The following is a 20,406-nucleotide window of genomic DNA, read 5'->3' on the forward strand; positions in this document are numbered from 1 at the left end:
TTAGCGCCTTGAGGACAGAGATGGTATATGTTTTGCTTATTGCTATATTTCTAGTACTTAAGGAAGTGTTTGTCATATAGTATGCACAATAAATATTTGCTGAAAAAGAGGGAAAAAACCGGGCTTCCCTTGTGGTCCAGTGGTTAAGATTCTATGCTTCCACTGCAGGGGGCACTGGTTCAATCCCCGGTCAGGGAACTAAGATTCCACAGATGAAAGTGAATAAATGAACAGATAAGTGATGGGTAGATAAAACTGCAAAGGGAGAAGGCTCAGCAAAGAGACTGAGAAAGGGGAATCAGGAAGGTGGAAAGGAACAGACAGTGTGGAATCCTGGTACCCAAGGAGGAATGTCTTTTTAAAAGGGAATGAACAACAAAATCAATGCTGGTGAAAATCAAATCAAATGAGAACTGACAACAATCTGGTAGACTGGTAAATTATAAAGTCTTTCTGCCACATAGTAGAATGTGGGTAGCAAGTTAGCCTTTGGGGATGACTATTTTTTACAAAAGGTTTTTCAGAGTCCAGAATAATCTATTCTATCTTCTTACTGAAACCAGAGCTTCCAAAGCCAGGCTTTCTTGGATCTACTGTATTGCTGCTTCATCTATAACACAACCAATAGCATCCCTGAAGACCACAGTGTGACAAGGCTTGGGTATATAATGATACAATATTGTTACCACAGTTTCTCTGTGAGGGGCTGCAAACAATGAAAATAAAGCATGTACACGGAGGCTACTGAAAACATGAACTTGACATACACTTAATGATATGCAAAATCATTTCCATACTTTATAATGTCAAGCACAAATGGCAAAGAAAGGTGAGTGAGCCAGCAAACTGAGCTAAACAAAAATTCATCTATCAATAGTTCATTTTGCTTAGTTACTTTTCTCTATAACCATTTCAACCCACAGTCCAAATACATTGATTCTCTTTCAGTTGTCAAGAAACAGCCAAACTCACTATAGGCTGAGAGCTAAGGATATTATTTCCAGAAATGGATAAGGCATTCACTCTGGACACTCAGTTAGAAAAAACAGGAAAAACAGAAACAAACTCCAGATTCACTCTCTATAATGAAAGGTATCATCCTCTGAGAAATTTTTATCTTTTGGACAATGACTGGTTCAGCTTCTCCTTTTTTCCTTGGAGGTCTAACATAACTCTAGCATTTAGACACTACTTCAATTCAGTTCAGCTGCTCAGTCGTGCCCGACTCTTTGCAACCCCATGAATCGCAGCACGCCAGGCCTCCCTGTCCATCACCAACTCCCAGAGTTCACCCAAACTCTTGTGCATCGAGTTGGTGATGCCATCCAGCCATCTCATCCTCTGTCATCCCCTTCTCCTCTGCCCTCAATCACTCACAGCATCAGGGTCTTTTCCAGTGAGTCAACTCTTTGCATCACATGGCCAAAGTACTGGAGTTTCAGCCTCAGCATCAGTTCTTCCAATGAGCACCCAGGAATGGTCTCCTTTAGGATGAACTGGTTGGATCTCCTTGCAGTCCAAGGGACTCTCAAGAGTCTTCTCCAACACCACAGCTCAAAAGCATCAATTCTTCAGTGCTCAGCTTTCTTCACAGTCCAACTCTCACATCCATACATGAACACTGGAAAAACCATAGCCTTGACTAGACAGACCTTTGTTGGCAAAGTAATATCTCTGCTTTTAGAACTAACACCTAAACAAGATGTCCTTTTCATTATAGAGGGTTGGAATGCAAAAGTAGGAAGTCAAGAAACACCTGGAGTAACAGGCAAATTTTTCCTTGGAGTACAGAATGAAGCAGGGCAAAGGCTAATAGAGTTTTGCCAAGAGAATGCTCTGGTCATAGCAAACACCCTCTTCCAACAACACAAAAGAAGACTCTACACATGGACATCACCAGATGGTCAACACCAAAATCATATTGATTATATTCTTTGCAGCCAAAGATGGAGAAGCTATATACAGTCAGCAAAAACAAGACTGGGAGCTGCCTGTGGCTCAGATCATGAACTCATTATTGCCAAATGCAGACTTAAATTGAAGGAAGTGGGGAAAACTACTAGACCATTCAGGTATGACCTAAATCAAATCCCTTATGATTATACAGTGGAAGTGAGAAATAGATTTAAGGGCCTAGATCTGATAGATAGAGTGCCTGATGAACTATGGACAGAGGTTCGTGACATTGTGCAGGAGACAGGGATCAAAACCATCCCCATGGAAAAGAAGTGCAAAAAAGCAAAATGGCTGTCTTAGGAGGCCTTACAAATAGCTGTGAAAAGAAGAAAAGTGAAAAGCAAAGGAGGAAAGGAAAGATATTCCCATCTGAATGCAGAGTTACAAAGAATAGCAAGGAGAGGTAAGAAAGCCTTCCTCAGCGATCAATGCAAAGTAATAGAGGAAAACAACAGAATGGGAAAGATTAGAGGTCTCTTCAAGAAAATTAGAGATACCAAGGTAACATTTCATGCAAAGATGGGCTCAATAAAGGACAGAAATGGTATGGACCTAACAGAAGCAGAAGATAGTAAGAAGGTGCTACTTAATGTTTCCTAAATGAATGGTGAATGGAGACACATCTAGAGAGTTAGAAGAGGGGCCGTGGGAGAAAGGAGGACTAATGCAGGGCTTGGAAATCAAAGGTGGGTAATGAAAAATGGCTGACTGACTGCCTGCTTGATCGAGATAACTAGGTTGGTCTAGAAATTGTTCAAAGACCTTGGAATATCTAACTCTAAGGGTTAGATATGGAAAGTGGGGGACACTTGGCTCTGGATACTGTAGAAATCACTGCTTGAGAATTGCATCTTTTCCTAAGTATTGGGATACAGGACAGAATACACACTGGGGTTCCATTAATGGAGTATTGATTGACTGAATGATCAACTGATAGATATACAGAGAAATGATAGATGGGGAGCCTTTTCTCTCCCAGTAACTATATGAGTGAATGGGAAAACTTTTATGGGAAAGTGAATGTGAGGCTGGATTCTCCTCCTAGAGTGGATTTTGATTAGCTTTATCTTCACATATCAGATTCAAGGAAAGAGTAAGATCTCTTAATGGCAGTGAGCGAAGGAGACAAAAGTTGAGGCAGCCAGCAGAGAAACTAGGAGAGTGCCTGCCTTGGGGCCTTAAAAACCTCTAGATCCCAGGGTAAGCTAATAGAGTGGAAAGAGGATTCAGAAGCTGGGAATTAAGACTCAGAAAATGAGCTCACCTCTGTCTCTTCCATACATCTGATTAACCCTATACCCTTTTAGTCGACTTCATCTCTAAACCCCAACCCCAAGGGTCAAACCAGCTAAAGGGAACTGGCTGTTATAACATACAGAAACCTCATGGTCCATGAATGAGAGTCTGATAGAAACTGTGTCAAGTTGGTATTATGACTTTGGAGGGTTCTAGTCATGATTATAGTCAACAAGAGTCTGAAATGCAATTTCAAAAATGACAGAATGATCTCTCTTCATTTTCAAGGCAAACCATTCAATATCACAGTAATCCAAGTCTATGCCCCAACCAGTAACGCTGAAGAAGCTGAAGTTGACCATTTCTATGAAGACCTACAAGACCTTCTAGAACTAACACCCAAAAAAGATGTCCTTTTCATTATACAAGACTGGAATGCAAAAGTAGGAAGCCAAGAAACACCTGGAGTAACAGGCAAATTTTTCCTTGGAGTACAGAATGAAGCAGGGCAAAGGCTAATAGAGTTCTGCCAAGAGACTGCACTGATCATAACAAACACCCTCTTCCAACAACACAAGAGAAGACTCCACACATGGACATCACCAGATGGTCAACACTGAAATCAGATTGATTATATTCTTTGCAGCCAAAGATGGAGAAGCTATATACAGTCAGCAAAAACAAGACTGGGAGCTGCCTGTGGCTCAGATCATGAACTCATTATTGCTAAATGCAGACTTAAATTGAAGGAAGTGGGGAAAACCACTAGACCATTCAGGTATGACCTAAATCAAATCCCTTATGATTATACAGTGGAAGTGAGAAATAGATTTAAGGGCCTAGATCTGATGGATACAGTGCCTAATGAACTATGATATGGATAAAGGTTCGTGACATTGTGCAGGAGACAGGGATCAAAACCATCCCCATGGAAAAGAAGTGCAAAAAAGCAAAATGGTTGTCTGAGGAGTCCTTACAAATAGCTGTGAAAGAAGGGAAGCGAAAAGCAAAGGAGAAAAGAAAAATGTTCCCATCTGAATGCAGAGTTACAAAGAATAGCAAGGAGAGATAAGAAAGCCTTCTTCAGCGATCAGTGCAAAGAAATAGAGGAAAACAATAGAATAGGAAAGACTAGAGATCTCTTCAAGAAAATTAGAGATACCAAGGAAACATTTCATGCAAAGATGGGCTCGATAAAGAACAGAAATGTTATGGACCTAACAGAAGCAGAAGATATTAAAAAGAGGCGGAAAGAATACACAGAAGAACTGTACAAAAAAGAGCTTCATGACCCAGATTATCACGATGGTGTGATCACTAACCTAGAGCCAGACATCCTGGAATGTGAAGTCAAGTGGGCCTTAGGAAGCATCACTAGGAACAAAGCTAGTGGAGGTGATGGAATTCCAGTAGAGCTATTTCAAATCCTGGAAGATGATGCTGTGAAAGTGCTGCACTCAATATCCTAGCAAATTTGGAACACTCAGCAGTGGCCACAGGACTGGAAAAGGTCAGTTTTTATTCCTATCCCAAAGAAAGGCAATGCCAAGGAATGCTCAAACTACTGCACAATTGCACTCATCTCACATGCTAGTAAAGCAATGCTCAAAATTCTCCAAGCCAGGCTTCAGCAATACGTGAACAGTGAACTTCCAGATGTTCAAGCTGGTTTTAGAAAAGGCAGAGGAACCAGAAATCAGATTGCCAACATCAGCTGGATCATGGAAAAAGCAAGAGAGTTCCAGAAAAACATCTATTTCTGCTTTATTGACTATGCCCAAGCCTTTGACTGTGTGGATCACAATAAACTGTGGAAAATTCTGAAAGAGATGGGAAACCAGACCATCTGACCTGCCTCTTGAGAAACCTATATGCAGGTCAGGAGGCAACAGTTAGAACTGAACAGAGAACAATAATAGACTGGTTCCAAACAGGAAAAGGAGTATGCCAAGGCTGTATACTGTCACCCTGCTTATTTAACTTCTATGCAGAGTACATCATGAGAAACACTGGGCTGGAGGAAGCAGAAGCTGGAATCAAGATTTCCAGGAGAAATATCAATAACCTCAGATATGCAGATGACACCCCCTTTATGGCAGAAAGTGAAGAGGAACTAAAAAGCCTCTTGATGAAAGTGAAAGAGGAGAGTGAAAAAATTGGCTTAAAGCTCAACCTTCCAAAAGCTAATATCATTGCATCTGGTCCCATTACTTCATGGCAAATAGATGGCGAAACATTGGAAACAGTGACTGACTTTAGTTTTTGAGGCTCCAAAATCACTGCAGATGGTGATTGCAGCCATGAAATTAAAAGATGCTTACTCCTTGGAAGGAAAGTTATGACCAACCTAGATAGCATATTAAAAACCAGAGACGTTATTTTACCAAAAAAAGGTCTGTCTAGTCAAGGCTATCATTTTTCCAATGGTCATGTATGGATGTGAGAGTTGGACTGTGAAGAAAGCTGAGCGCCGAAGAATTCATGCCTTTGAATTGTGGTGTTGGAGAAGACTCTTGAGAGTCCCTTGGACTACAGGGAGATCTAACCAATCCATCCTAAAGGAGATCAGTCCTGGGTGTTCATTGGTAGGACTGATGTTGAAGATGAAACTCCAATATTTTGGCTACCTGATGCGAAGAGTTGACTCTTTGGAAAAAACTCTGATGCTGCTAAATATTGAGGGTAGGAGAAGAAGAGGACGACAGAGGATGAGATGGTTGGATGGCATCACCAATTCAGTGGACATGGGTTTAGGTGGACTCTGGGAGTTCGTGATGAACAGGGAGGCCTGGCGTGCTGCTGTTCATGGGGTCGCAAAAAGTCAGATATGACTGAGCAACAGAACTGAACTGAACTGAGTCATGATTTTATCTAAATGCAACTTTTTTCTCTTTTCCTCCCCCTGATTACAGAGCTTCTTCTTGTGGACTGGGGTAACATGAAGGCTGTTGGCACCCATCTGTCCCATGACCACCGTCAAACTACAGGACTGGCATAGGACCCCAGCTGGGACAACCTGAGAATTCCATCTTCTGAGCCACATGGTTGGGCTTCCCATTGGCTCAGTAGTAAACAATCTGCCTCCCAAGCAAGAGATGGAGGTTATTCCCTAGGTTGGGAAGATTCCCTCGAGAATGCAATGGCAGCCCACCCCAGTATTTTTGCCTGGGAAATCCTGGGGACAGAAGAGCCTGGCAGGCTGCAGGCCATGGGTTCACAGAGTCACAAATGACTTAAGGACAAAATAACAGCAGCAGGAGCTACATGGTTAGATTAAGGAAGGGCATGTGACCCAGATGAAATAGTCACCAGTGACTTTTGCACAGGCAACAGAGGAAAGAAGCACTACTTTTTCTATACGATGCTTGAGTTTCTCTTTATATTACAAAATCTTGAGTTAACGTTATATTTTCATGAATGTAAATTGTGTGCCACTTCTGTTACCTTTAATTCTTTTCTAGGAAATTTTTCGAATTAAATTGCTAGAAATAAATTATTTACCTAATTGTAAAATTCAAAAGAACATTAAAAGATAAACAAGTCCCAACTCTTATACCATCAGTTCAGTTCAGTTCAGTCGCTCAGTCGTGTCCGACTCTTTGCGACCCCATGAATTGCAGCACGCCAGGCCTCCCTGTCCATCACCAACTCCCGGAGTTCACTCAGACTCACGCCCATCAAGTCGGTGATGCCATCTAGCCATCTCATCCTCTGTCGTCCCCTTCTCCTCCTGCCCCCAATCCCTCCCAACATCGGAGTCTTTTCCAATGGGTCAACTCTTCACATGAGGTGGCCAAAGTACTGGAGCTTCAGCTTTAGCATCATTCCTTCCAAAGAAATCCCAGGGTTGATCTCCTTCAGAATGATCTGGTTGGACCTCCTTGCAGTCCAAGGGACTCTCAAGAGTCTTCTCCAACACCACAGTTCAAAAGCATCAATTCTTCAGTTCTCAGTGCCTTCTTCACAGTCCAACTCTCACATCCATACATGACCACTGGAAAAACCATAGCCTTGACTAGACGGACCTTAGTCTGCAAACTAATGTCTCTGCTTTTGAATATGCTATCTAGGTTGGTCATAACTAGGAGTCCCTTCAACATTTTTAACAAATGGCCATTCATACTCCAATTACAAAGTTTCAACTGCAGAGAACACACTGTTTTATCTTTTGTATTACCTCCTACTCTTCCTTTCTTCTCCTCCCTTTTGTCCTCTTGTATTTATGTAAGGTTGTGTGTCTGTGTGTGTTAGTTGCTCGGTTGTCTGACTCTTTGTTACCTCATGGACTATAATTCTCCAGCTCCTATGTTTATGGAATTCTCCAGGCCAGTAACTGGAGTAGGCTGCCATTCCCTTTCTCAGGGGATTTTCCCAACCCAAGGATTGAACCCATGTCTCCTGCATGACAGGCAGTTTCTTTACCATTTAAGCCACCAGGGAAGCCCTTATGTAACATTACCACATACAAAATATTTGGAAGATAAAAATCAATAATTACGTATTTTTTCCATCACAGTTATTTTAAAACAAAAAATTATAAACATAATTGTACAAATAAAATAATGTGACATTTTGCTACTTTACTTTTAGTAAAATTGGTCCCCTTCTTTAATTTGCTCTACATTGAGAATAAACATTTTATGTTTGTTTGTAGATTATTATTCTTTTGGAAAAATATGTATTAATGTTTTACACCCATTATTAAATTACATTCTCTGGTTCTTTCTCTGTACCTTTTCTTTTCTGATGTTTACCTAAACATGTACCATTTATCATAAAGTATTACACACTAAAAATAGAATATTTTTTCCAATTTTTTTTCTCCTTTGCCAACAGCTTTCAACCAAATTTCCAAGAAAGATCAATTTAATTTAAAGTGCACCTCTAGACTATCCAGGATTTAAGCATTTAATTAGAAATCCATTAAAATAATTGTATTCCCTTTTAATGTAGTCACTTAACCTGTAGTTAAAAGTGATTTCCATTATTATAAAATAGGTCATATATAATCTGATGTTATATTGCTTAAATTTATCTCAGAAACATTTGCACTTGTAAATTAAGTAGAAATGTGCTGAATTCAAAGCCTGAAGTTCCTATTCACAGAAATTGGTGATGATACTTAAAAGTCTTAACTGGAACAAACAATATTCCCTTCTTTTATATTTTTCAGTTCAGTTCAGTTGCTCAGTTGTGTTCGACTCTTTGAGACCCCATGAATTGCAGCACGCCAGGCCTCCCTGTCCATCACCAACTCCTGGAGTTCACTCAAACTCATGCCCATCGAGTCGGTGATGACATTCAGCCATCTCATCCTCTGTTGTCCCCTTCTTCTACTGCCCCCAATCCCTCCAGCATCAGGGTCTTTTCCAATGAGTCAACTCTTCACATGGTGGCCAAAGTATTGGAGTTTCAGCTTCAGCATCAGTCCTTCCAAAAAACCCCCAGGACTGATCTCCTTTAGAATGATCTGGTTGGATCTCCTTGCAGTCCAAGGGACTCTCAAGAGTCTTCTCCAATACCACAGTTCAAAAGCATCAATTCTTCTGTGCTCAGCTTTCTTCACAGTCCAACTCTCACATCCATACATGACCACTGGAAAAACCACAGCCTTGACTAGATGGACCTTTGTTGGCAAAGTAATGTCTCTGGTTTTTAATATGCTGTCTAGGTTGGTCATAACTTTTCTTCCAAGAAGTAAGCATCTTTTAATTTCATGGCTGCAGTCACCATTTCTTTCTTTAATCAAGTCCAAATAAACTGGAACTGGGAGAGTATAATTTAGTGATTTTCCTTCTTAAAATTAAAAATCATCTGAAAAGATTTCTTTCCTGCAGAATTTATTTCTTAGGGAATACTTACTGATAACTTTAAAAAAATTATTTATCTATTTTTGGTTGTTTTGAGTCTTCCTTGCTATGTGCAAGCTTTCTCTAGAAGCAAGCAAGGGCTACTCTTCGTTATGGTGATCGGGTTTCTCACTGTGGTGGCTTCTCTAGTTGTGCAGCACAGGCTCTAAAGTGAAGGCTCAGTAGTCATGGTACATGGAATTAGCTGCCCAGCAGCATGTGGAATCTTCCTGGACCAGGGATCAAACCTGTGTCCCCTACACTGGCAGGTAGATTCTTAACCACTGAACCACCAGGGATGTCCTACTGATGACTTAATATATTGTGAGCAAATTTAAATGAGTAAAATTAAACATAAAGATAAACTCAACATTCAGAAAACTAAGATCATGACATCTGATTCCATCACTTTATGGCAAATAGATGAGGAAACAATGGAAACAGTGACAGACTTTATTTTCGGGGGCTCCAAAATCACTGCAGATGGTGACTGAAGCCATGTAATTAAAAGGTGCTTGCTTCCTGGAAGAAAAGTTATGACCAATCTGGACAGCATATTAAAAAGCAGAGACATTACTTTGCCAACAAAGGTCCATCTAGTCAAAGCTATGGTTTTTCCAGTACTCATGTATGGTTGTGAGAGTTGGACTATGAAGAAAGCTGAGCGCTGAAGAATTGATGCTTTTGAACTGTGGTATTGGAGAAGACTCTTGAGAGTCCCTTGGACTGCAAGGAGATCCAACCAGTCCATCCTAAAGGAAATCAGTCCTGAATATTCATTGGAAGGACTGATGCTGAAGCTGAAACTCCAATACTTTGGCGACCTGATGTGAAGAACTGACTCAGTAGAAAAGATCCTGATGCTGGGGAAGATGGAAGGTGGGAGGAGAAGGGGACAACAGAGGATGGGATGGTTGGATGGCATCACAGACTCAATGGACATGAGTTTGAATAAGCTCTGGGAGTTGGTGATGGAAAAGGAAGTCTGGTGTGCTCCAGTCCATGGGGGTCACAGAGTTGGACATAACTGCGTGACTGAATTGAAACTGAAAACATGAAGATAAAACATTTTGTGGCCCATAACTGGTCTTTATCTAGACCAAAGCTTTTAATCTTTATATTTTTTGAATGTTTCAACACCCTAGGACCTAGATTATTTCCCACTCTGACTCCAAACTTTCATTTACTCTTTGATATATTCGTAGTGACTCTTTCCCTCTCCTTTCTCTGTGACTCCAGGCCCTCATCTAGCAATTCCTCATTCCCTAGAGAGTCCCCATACTCCTCTCCACCCAGCCAGGATCTCATGCTGTCCCCAGTGGCTCTCCAGAATCCTTTACCAGATGTCATCCCATACTTACTATGCCAGTTCTGAATGACAACCACCATCCAAGAGGAACCAACTTATCCATCAGGCACAGTGCCTAGAGCCCATAATACTTTCTGATGACTACATAAATTTTTTACTAGTGTAACCTTTTAGGTTGAAAAAATATTTTAATGTAGAATATTAATATCATTACAATCATAAAATATACATTTTTCTAAGACTGAAAGGGTCCATTAAGGGAAAAAATGCCTTTGGTCCATGAAAATCATAAAAAGGCTCTATCATCTATTTACTCTGCTTTTCCTCCAAAGACAACAACAAAGGACAGCATTGATGAAGGAACTCTCACAAACAATTTGGCTTATGCTGATGCTTCATTGGATTCAACAGTGAGAACTGTAAGCTTTTAATATGACACACACACAGGCACTTGTGCACACACACATGTGACAACTGTAATGGCAAAGGATGTTGGGCTCAGAAGGGTTGAACATTTAGGGTTTAACGTTCCGTGTTCACCATCTGGAAATATCTAATATTATTAATGTTGGTCTTTGTGTTTTGTAAGTGAAGGCATGTGGGACAATAAGGCAGGACCCAGGGACCTGGAACCTCAACTCATGTCTTTTCATCTTCTATGAACTCATTTTCTCTTTTGAATGCTTCTACCAGGCTGCCCTTCCCCCTGCCATATCCAGTGACCAGTGCTACTCTCTGCTCCCCTCCCCACTCAGTAAAGGCCTGATCATGGGTTGGGAGAGGGTTAAGCGTTTGGTGAACAGTTTCCATGACACTTTGGTGAGTTTTAGCAGCAGCTGGCCACAGTTCAGGCTGGCAGATGCAGAGCACACCTGGAGGGTGACTTTGCAGGGCTGAGCCTCCCACTTAGCTCTGATCCAATACTGAACACGTCCAAGCATAGACATGGGGTTTGCCCATCCACACTGGGTAGGGTTGTAAGCAAGTAGGAAGGGGAGATTGGTTTCCTGGCCCCCAGCCAGGGCACTGTGTGAGTTCCCAGGTGCACACACGCTGAGCTACACAGGACAACAATAGGCCTGTGTGAGTATCTGCCATTTCCCCGAGTATCTGCATTTCCCCAAGTATCTTGTGCCCAGAAGCACAATAGTAAATAAAAAACATCCTAATAGGATAAGACATTATTTTTTTTAAAGCCTTACATTTCAGTGCCTATAACATTTTTTCTTACTTTTTGAACAAAAACTACACATTCTCATTTTTGCTCTGGACACTGACTTATGTAGGTCACCCTGCACATATTTCTCAGGTTCCAAGAGCTACAACTTTTTGATCTTATTGTGAAACATGAGCTAGTTGATGAGAATCCCTTTGACTTTTGTCTTTCTGTCACAAAATGCCTCCTGTTTCCACTTCCCTTTCTCTCCTTTTTATGGGTTCTAAAATCAGTTTCTCTACATGATGCCTTCAACTGGATTCCATTTCCATCCTTCAGGTTTCATAACATCAGTTATTCTGTTGAGCTTAACTCTTCCTCTCTCCCTTGTAATCAGTTGTTTCCCCCTGTGTCTTCAATTTTCTAACCTCTCTCTTAACCATTCTGCTGCTCCTCCAACTCTAAAAGCCGGTTGGAGTTGGCTCCAATTACTATCTCTGCTTCATTGACATCCTCTGGCCATCATTCATCATATTGCTAAAACTGCCTAATCAAAGGTTACCTGAGATGGCTTTACAACCATGGTCCTAGTAATGTGTTGCCTTTCTTTTGTATTTTATGTAGATTTTAAGATACGATGTAGAGCTTTATATTTTGACATGCAAAGATTTCTATCATATATGAAAAAGCAAGAACTGTACATAAAAGAAAATTCCATTTTTGTTTTTGCTTTTTAAAAAAATGAATATGAAGATACCCAGGAGGCTACACATCAAACAAGCAATGTTAACAATTTATCATTATATGTTTCTGCTGAGTCACTTCAGTCATGTCTGACTCTGTGCGACCCCATAGATGCCCAGCCTACTAGGCTCCTGCATCCTATTAGTCAATATCAACTTTGTCAAAGGAAAGAAATCCTTCAAGGAAAAGCACTGTGTTGATGCTAGAATAAGCAGATTCAGGGTGTCCCAGGCATATCTTGTGGCAACCTATAGATGTGGCAACCTATATCAGATGGCTAGTGCCTGGGATGGGCCCTCTAGACACCCCCATGGAGCCCTCCAGGCCTGGGCTTCAGCTTTGCAAGCTCAAAGGGGCTATTTGGGTTTTCACATCCAGAAGATATTTGTCTGTGGGGAAATGATTAAATTCAGAATGAAGAAATGGGTAAATTAGAATTCAAATATTCTGAATTAGAATGATAACACCTGCCTTGCAGTATGCCTGAAAATGAGGACCTAGTACTCTGGATGTTTCTATAGATGTCAATAGTACTGACCACCTCCAGACTTGGTTCTCACTCCTACCTTGGATTTGTTGTCCTGGCACTTCAGTGCTTCTCTCTCACTTTCCTGAAGACTTCTTCCTAGTTCTGGGTATTTTCTATTCTCCATTCTATTGGTCACCAAAAGGAAGTTTAACAGGATGTCCAGTAAAGATCTGAACATATCTGAAGTTGGAATATGCCATTTTCTGGCCTACAAGTAATGCATGCTTTTCAGAGTAGAGACTGTAATTCTCCATTGGGGTTAATATTGCTTTCTTCCTAAGAGAGATTTCTTCAGTGTCTGTACTCTTTTATTTAAGAAGTCCTTCAGGAATCTCAAAATCAATGAGGTAATTCAAATGCAGATACTTTTGACTGAGACATGAAACATTCAGTTTAGCCATGTAAATTAGATGCATTGGCAGAACTGTACTTCTGCTATCACATCAAAAAATTGTAGGTTAAATACTTTGGCCAAAATCTGACAGCATTGATATTTAAATATCAAAGCCAGGATTCAAACCCACAGTTTCTGATGTTGAATCCAGTGCTCTTTCTCCTTCATACTGTGCTGCCTACAACTATTCTTATGTCGTCTAAAATAAATGACCCCTAGCCCTTAGTATCAGCTTCCCTGGTGGCTCAGATGGTAAAGTGTCTGCCTGCAGTGTGGGAGACCCGCGTTCGACTCCTGGGTTGGGAAGATCCCCTGGAGAAGGAAATGGCAATCCACTCCAGCACTCTTGCCTGGAAAATCCCATGGACGGAGGAGCCTGATAGGCTACAGTCAATGGGGTTGCAAAGAGTCGGAGGCAACTGAGCGACTTCACTTTCACTTTTCACTTTCATGCACTGGAGAAGGGAAATGGCGGCCCACTCCAGTTTACTTGCCTGGAGAATCCCAGGGATGGGGGAGCCTGGTGGGCTGCCATCTATGGGGTCACACAGAGTCAGACACGACTGGAGTGACTCAGCAGCAGCAGCAGCCCTTAGTATAATATTTTGGGCATAATAGATAGCCTAAGAGAGATTTATTAATAAATGAATGATAATATACATGAATATAAACAAATGTACTTACATTGAAAAAAGATACCTTGCTTAACATAAAAGAGATCTAATAAGACAACTTGTTTATCAAGAGACGCATCTTCAATCAAAAAGAGTCACCAATGCCAATAATACAGTTGATAATGTTAGGAATATTCCAACAAATGTCACAGTATGGACTTAGATTTAAGTCATTCATTTTAGAGAGTGGATCTGATTTTAAAAGGGAGAACTCTATTAGCACCTGGTGTGACAGTACAAGAAAATACATTTTCAGGTTTATCATTTAAGACTTTCTGACTGCGGGCAAAAGACATAGATGAGGTTCTCACTGAGAATTGAACAAGGAAGAGAAACCTGTAGGGGCTGAAGTACATTAGTAAAGAAAACATGCGTTCTGGCCCCTATGCTCTTTCTTCCCCCAGTGTTCTGAACATGATTTTGTGGATTCACAAAGGCAGCACAAATGAAAGAGATGGAAAAGTACAGGCTAGTTACATTCAAAGGGAAGCAAAAGCTGTCTGGATTCAGGCTGATAAGGCTGAATTTGTCTAGGGATGGATTCTCATGAAATTCGCTCTTGATGCTCAAGAGGCTGTACCAAGAATTATCAGCGGTAAGAAGGCACTCTAATTTAGCTTATAAGCAGTTATTGCTCTGGTTGAATGGACATTGATTAGAAATTGGAAGAATGTGCTCCAGTAGGTCAGGTTTTCATAATGCATGTCTCAAAACTGGGAAGTTTAACCCCAAATACAAACTTTATTTAAAGCTAGGCTTTAATTTTTAAGATTGCACCTATTTTTGAAAAACCTGGCATTTATTATTACACATTACACAGTGTCAGAGAGGAACTTACAGTCTCAGAAAAAAAGAAAAGTACAGAAGAGGCTACTTCAGAGAAAAGAAATTTATGAAGAAGAAGGATTTAAAAGCATTTCTAAAATATAATAGGTCTATTTTATAATTAGTATGAATATCTAAATAAAAATGCAATATTTAAAGTTTTGCAAAATTTAACCATCAAAAATGGAGAAAAGTATATTGCACTGATCTTAGAAGGAAATAAAATTACTCACCTATTAATAAAATAAACTAACTGTAATAAAACAAAAATAGCGTCAACAAATGGTTATCTCCATGCTTTAAACTGGTTAATTAAACCTGCTAAAGCAACCCTATGGAATACTATGCAACAATTTTTAAAAAATCAAAAGTTATATTTAAATGGGAATAGAGATACGGTCACAGAGAACAGATTTTTTGGCCACTGCAGGGGTAAAGAGAGGGTGGGGCAAACTGAGAGAGTAGCATTGACATATATCAATACCGTGTGTAAAACAGATAGCTAGTGGGAAGCTGCTGTATAACACTGGGAGCTCAGCTCTGTGCTCTGTGATGACCTAGACGGGTGGGATGGGCAGGGTGAGAGAGAGGCTCACGAGAGAGGAGATATATGTATACTTATAGCTGATTCACATTGTTGTACAGAAGAAACCAACAAAATATTGTAAAGCAATTATCCTCCAATTAAAAATCAATAAAAAAAATAAGTGGGCTGGCATGAAAATATGTTGATGTCATAAACTTAAGTAAGAGAGGAGAGAGATAAAGTTCCTGAACAATATATATGGCATGATATGAAGGTGTTACATATGCATATACATTTATGCAAATGTTCATAATCTATGAATATACATAGATATTTTCATGCAGATACATATATATGTATATTTTTGCAATGCTTAGAAGAAGACCACTAAGGATGCACATAGCACTGATTCCAGTGATAAACTGGTGTCATCTAAAGAGAAAAGCAAGCACAAAGAGTTACCAAACAGCACTGCACTTTCTCTTTTTTATTTATACATATTATAATCAGAATGAATCACTCCCATATTTTAAAAATTACATGCATTTTTATCTCCAAAACTGATAACTGAAATCACCAATGGCACCTGGCTACTAATCTCTGTTTATCAGAGAGTGAATGCATTTCATATTCTATATTAAATATCATCACTACCACTAAAACTTGCCTAGGGTTGCTTTAAACTTCCTCAGTAACTTAAGATGACTCACTAAAAAAGTCTATAGCACACATTTCAAAATCTGAACTTATAGAAAGAGCATCAATATTTATGCCACATTTAAGATTTTTCAAGCTTTTGATATAATTTTAGAACAAATGCTCTTTCAAGGTGTAGTGTATTCACACATAACTGCTACAAATGCATGACAGAAATAAATCACAGCTGATCACTATAAGGGACATGAAATTTTAGGGGGTGTCTATGTACTGTTGTATGAAGGTTTTACCTACAAATTCTATAGAAAATATAAAGATCAGAAAAGAACCATTACATGTAATTTAAAACCTATTACTTGTTCTTTCAGTTTGTCTTTTACATCTGAATCACATTTGATAGTTGGCATGGAACATTCTTTTAGCTATTCCACAGATAATAATTACCCTCCTATTCTTAATCTTTTATGCAAACCATATGGCACATTTAGAAATTTTGCCAGCTCTAATTAAAAGTGTCCATTCAAATTAAACAAGGTCAAAAGAGACACTATATTAAGATCTACTGAATACGTTGAGGGGAACTACATGTAGAGAACAATAACACAGACTCATTGTCAGTTAAATCTATCTGCAGTCTTCATGATGATTTTTAATACACAAAAGATGAGAAAACAAAGCACATCACTGGTTGGTCTTCTAAATATGCAAAGAAAGCTAAAATGTCAGGGAAGCAAAGAGGTAGGAAAAGAAAGCGGCATCTGCTCAGTGATTTCTTGGCCAGGGTTGTGAGAGTTCAGCTCAGTCGCTCAGTTGTGTCTGACTCTTTGCGACCCCATAGACTGCAGCACACCAGGCCTCCCTGCCCATCACCAACTCCCAGAGTTTACTCAAACTCAGGTCCATTGAGTCGGTGATGCCATCCAACCATTCCATCCTCTGTCGTCACCTTCACCTCCCACCTTCCATCTTCCCCAGCATCAGGGTCTTTTCCAATGAGTCAGTTCTTCACATCAAGTGGCCAAAGTATTGGTGTTTCAGCTTCAACATCAGTCCTTCCAATGAACACCCAGGACTGATCTCCTTTAGGATGGACTGGTTGAATCTCCTTGTAGCCCAAGGGACTCTCAAGAGTCTTCTCCAACACCACAGTTCAAAAGCATCAATTCTTTGGCACTCAGCTCTCTTTATAGTCCAACTCTCACAACCATACATGAGTACTGGAAAAACCATACATTTGACTAGACAGACCTTTGTCAGCAGAGTAATGTCTCTGTTTTTTAATATGCTGTCTAGGTTGGTCATAACTTTCCTTCCAAGGACCAAGTGTCTTTTAATTTCATGGCTGCAGTCACCATCTGCAACGATTTTGGAGCCCCGCAAAATAAAGTCAGCCACTGTTTCCCCACCTATTTGCCATGAAGTGATGGGATCAGATGCCGTGATCTTAGTTTTCTGAATGTTGAGTTTTAAGCCAACTTTTTCACTCTCCTCCTTCACTTTGATCAAGAGACTATTTAGTCCTTCACTTTCTTCCATAAGGGTGGTGTCATCTGCCTATCTGTGGTTACTGATATTTCTCCCGGCAATCTTGATTCCAGCTTGTGCTTCATCCAGTCCAGCATTTCTCATGATGTACTCTGCATATAAGTTAAATAAGCAGGGTGACAATGTACAGCCTTGATGTACTTCTTTCCTGATTTGGAACCAGTCTGCTGTCCCATGTCCAGTTCTAACTGTTGCTTCCTGACCTACATACAGATTTCTCAAGAGGCAGGTCAGGTGGTCTGCTTTCTTGCGCCAGGGTTGTGAGAGTTCAAAACATATTGATGGAGATGAATGTGTCTAACTCTGCTCGTGGTAGTGACTAGTGTATTGGATGCTAGGATATGCCACCCAGATCAGCCTTTATGAGTGAAGGACTTACAAATTAGTGGCCAGGAGTGCAGCCAATATCTAGCCTTCAGCTGCCGCCCCTCTTCAGGAAATTCCTCTAATGAAGACGGCCTCTTTATCCAAGAGTATGTAAATTTGTGGGGGCAGCCTAAATCCAATGACTGGTGCTTGCAGAGTAGAAAACCTAGACCTTGAAGTCAGCACAATTCTGAAGGGTCATCCTAGTTTCAGAACTTCCCATGAGTTCCGCTAAAATTTTTGTGTGACTGCATCACACAACACACAATTTTCTTCTTTCTGCCCCTTCCTGTTACCCTTCCTTGCTTTCCACATTTGTTGATCTTTAGGGTAGCTTCTAATAAAATTCATGCACATTAATCTCCATCTCAGAGTCTGCTTCCTGGGGACCTCCTTGTGACAGTTTAGTTAAAAATCAGGCAAGAAATCAAATTTGGAACAAAACAATTCACTAGAAGAAACATTTGAAAAATATGGTAAAATGTGAATGTTGGAAATAATTTTTATCCTATTTCTGAACATGTAACATTTTATCATTAATTTTTGAGAAGGAATCTTTGGGGAAAAATTATTAAATTTCCTTTATGAGTATGGCTCTTACAAGGTGAAAACTAAATATGTTTATAATGAGAGATAAAAGTGCAATAAGGACTAGATGTTTATTGCTATTAAATGTAAATAAAATTATTGATACTTGAAAATAAGTGCCATAGTCATCATTAGTGGAAATTTGTGTTTAGGATCCTGGATAACTATGGGTATTATAACTGAAAATGATAAAACACAGCCAAAGAAGGACAAATTTTTAATGAAAAAATACATAAAACACCATTTAGAAAAAAAGTATTTTCAATAGACATTGTTAAGAAACACCCCAAACTGTAGATTTTATTTTGAAATACGTTTTTGGAAATAATAATGGCAGATAAATTTCTGGTTAAATGAACCTATAAAAGATAATTGATAGTAATCACACTGTATGAAATTTTGTGGAAGATACAAAATATAAACACTTATTCCTCACTGTCATGAAACTTAAAACGTAGTTTATCAAAACTTCCCTAAGAAAAAATTTTTTGAAGAAGAATAAATCCAAAAAAATTATGAGCTGTAAATTCACTTTTAACTAAAGACACAATTTTTTAAACTGATTTTAAAGCCATATAAAGGAAAGACATGTTTTCTCCATTTTTAATTATTAATTAACATTCCAAGGAGAAAGAGTTATACTTTCTTGCTTATTGGAATTGCCATTATTTTGACTTACTAAAAAATATCTAAGTGCTTTATGTGAATCATCCACTATAAAAGCGTAACTATAATTGTTATCAACTCTGAACATAATATTTCAAGATCTCCTCAAAAAATTCTTGAAATAAAAGTAATAACATTTGGTAAAAGTATAAAAATTATATAATAAGGATATTAAAGATTTATTTTAAAAATATATTATTTGAAAGTGAATTCTAATATTTTGTGTCATTTTCTTTCCTTTATTAAAAATCTAATAATAGGGCTTGACAAATTTAATTATTCAGTAATATATTTTCAGCCCAGAAAAATACCTTGGATTACTTTTAAATATCATTACATCAAAATGTATGTCTAATATTTTCATGAATAACTTCACAGAAAGTGAATGCATATCTTTCTATTTTAAATCACATATTATCAGAATGTCATCTCAAAAGTAATATGCTGAATCTTTCTATTATCAATTTTTGAAAGCTTTTCTTTTGATTAGAAGCAACTTGAATATTAAAAAGCTATCTGTTTATTCTTTCGTACCAAACTTACAATGTTCAATACCATAAACATAATTATTTTTTAATTAACATGGGCAAATACAACAGTAAGGTAGCAACTGGTCTTAAAAATATTTCTAAACACAGGAAGGGAGAAGAAAATTAGTTTGCAATACAGTGAATAGAGTTTATTTTAGCATGCTCATTAGCATCTTATACAAACCTCTTAGAATACTTTATTAAAAACCCTGACAACATCCCTAAGGGATGGAGATAATGAATCATTTTCTATACTCATTTTCTGAAATGGTAAGGAACAGCAGAGGGAGTTAATTCACTTTCCTCCTCCTCTACTATTCCCTCATCCATAATATGAAAGACACAGACAACTCCAGTTGATAAACTCTTGGATGGTTCTCTTTCAAATGTTGTTGGTAGTATTCATTCTAAAATTTACTTACTCTTCAACCTAGATAGCATATTGAAAAGCAGAGATATTACTTTGCCAACACAGGTCCGTCTAGTCAAGGCTATGGTTTTTCCAGTGGTCATGTACGGATGTGAGAGTTGGACTGTGAAGAAGGCTGAGCACCAAAGAATTGATACTTTTGAACTGTGGTGTTGGAAAAGACTCTTGAGACTCCCCTGGACTGTAAGGAGATCCAACCAGTCCATTCTGAAGGAGATCAGCCCTGGGTGAATCTCCAGTACTTTGGCCACTTCGTGCGAAGAGTTGACTCATTGGAAAATACTTTGATGCTGGGAGGGATTGGGGGCAGGAGAAGAAGGGGACGACAGAGGATGAGATGGCTGGATGGCATCACTGACTCGATGGACGTGAGTCTGAGTGAACTCCGGGAGTTGGTGATGGACAGGGAGGCCTGGCCTGCTGCAA

General features: G+C 39.2%; 1 protein-coding gene across 1 annotated transcript in view; it reads right to left on the bottom strand.

The window, feature by feature from the left end:
- LOC101114669 (EGF-like and EMI domain-containing protein 1) overlaps positions 1-20,406 on the bottom strand; it is a 575,484-nt gene that overhangs the window by 158,657 nt on the left and 396,421 nt on the right.

Source organism: Ovis aries, chromosome 1 (assembly GCF_016772045.2).
Source record: "Ovis aries strain OAR_USU_Benz2616 breed Rambouillet chromosome 1, ARS-UI_Ramb_v3.0, whole genome shotgun sequence".
Taxonomy (NCBI): domain Eukaryota; kingdom Metazoa; phylum Chordata; class Mammalia; order Artiodactyla; family Bovidae; genus Ovis; species Ovis aries.